Below are 1,771 nucleotides of genomic sequence, written 5' to 3' on the forward strand. Positions count from 1 at the left end.
CTAGACTGCTTCTTCTCTGCCGTGTTGTATTTCCAGCAGACGTCCGGGAAGTTGAAGTCCCCCACGAGAACAAGGGCTAGTGATTGGGAGACTTCTGCCAGCCGCTTGTAGAACGCTTCATCTGCCTCTTCATCCTGGTTGGGTGGCCTATAACAGACTACCAGCAGGATATCTGCCTCGTTGGCCTTCCCCCTCATCCCTACCATAAACACTCAACCGTATCATCATCACAATCGTTGAGCTCTATACAATCAAAACACTCCCTAACATACAGGGCCACCCCACCGCCTCTCCTTCCTCGCCTGTCCCTTCTGAAGAGTCTATAGCCATCCATTGCAGCACTCCAGTCATGAGAGTCCCCCCACCATGTTTCTGTGATGGCGACTAAAATCTTCATCAGATTCACTCACAAACTGCACGAGGCAAAAACAACATAAATATGTTCTCCACTTTAAAAACAGGAGAAGGTGGGAAGACATTGAGAAAGTGCTACTAATTCATTCTTTATCTTTCTGTATTAAACACAACCAGGCTGCTGAAAGCATGAAAAAGTATTGCTTGATTAAAACGCTGAGCGAGCCTTCCGAGGAGTCCTAAATGAAAACAAAAGAACAGGATAGCATGGGCTCGGATTAAAGCCTGCCCTCTGAAAATTAGTGGGAAAAGTAAAGAAAGAGTGGAAAAGTGTTTGATTTATGTTGCTGAAGAAAAAGACATGCCAATATCCAAGGAAGAACCTCAGGATTTTATTTTTATTTTTTTTTTAAATCAAGTCTAAACCCTGATTATATGAGGGAGAGGCAGAGAAATCATGAAATAAATAAACACAATTCCAGGCTGCTTAAATCACCTTCCAATAGCTCTTTGAGAAGAAAATTGTGGGTAGCTTTGTAAATGTGAGTTTTGGGAGAGACTGAGAGTCAAAGCCCTCCTGGGGCAGAAAACATGGGCTGTGGTTAGCTGGGGGTAGGCATTGCACTTCAACGTTCAAACCCGATGACTGCAGGAGCAGATTTCTTTCTGTTCTTCTCCACTGAGAATTATTTATCCAAATAGTGCACCAACTCACACAGGTAGAGCAGAGTGCTGGTCTTCAGGAAAATCTAATGCCAGGATTTTGCTCTGCTATGCAGGTAACTTGCATTTGGATTGTTCCTGCTCATCTTTAGTTCCCCGAATAGGTAATTACTGTAGGACAAGTATATCTGTGAGGGAGTAAAATCAAAAACACTGAGGGAGGAACACTTCAGGCTGATGAGGTTTGGCGACTAACCCTCATTCAGGCATCCTGGGTTAGTTTGCATTATCCTCCCCAGGAAGGCAGCAGCCCCCTTTGCAAGGGGCATTTCCTCAAGTTGCACATGAAGGGGACTCTCAGCCCTGGAGCTGGGTCATACTCATTTGCAAGGGCTCAGGTAAAACTGGTGTTAAGATTATTTCATGCCCAGGGGCTGCTGTGGGCTGCCAAGCCTGCAAGACACTTTGGGATGGGTTTTCTTGATTCTGTGAAGAGACAGCAAAAAAAGTGGTGATTGCTTGTGGCTGGTCTGGGCTTGGAAGATGAGAGGAAACAACTGAACCAGCAGAAACAGGTGAGCAGACCACAGGTGCATGGTACGTTTCTTCTGAACATCTGAAGTCTTTCTCCCACTCACTTCTTGTACCAACAATGTGCAGTCATACAGACATTAGGCTGTCAATCAGACAGATTCTTTAGGAACTGTTCAAATACAGGCTGACCTCAGCAATGCTATGGTCCACTTGCAGAGGA

Source organism: Aptenodytes forsteri, unplaced genomic scaffold (assembly GCF_000699145.1).
Source record: "Aptenodytes forsteri isolate BGI_AS27 unplaced genomic scaffold, ASM69914v1 Scaffold198, whole genome shotgun sequence".
NCBI classification, from domain to species: domain Eukaryota; kingdom Metazoa; phylum Chordata; class Aves; order Sphenisciformes; family Spheniscidae; genus Aptenodytes; species Aptenodytes forsteri.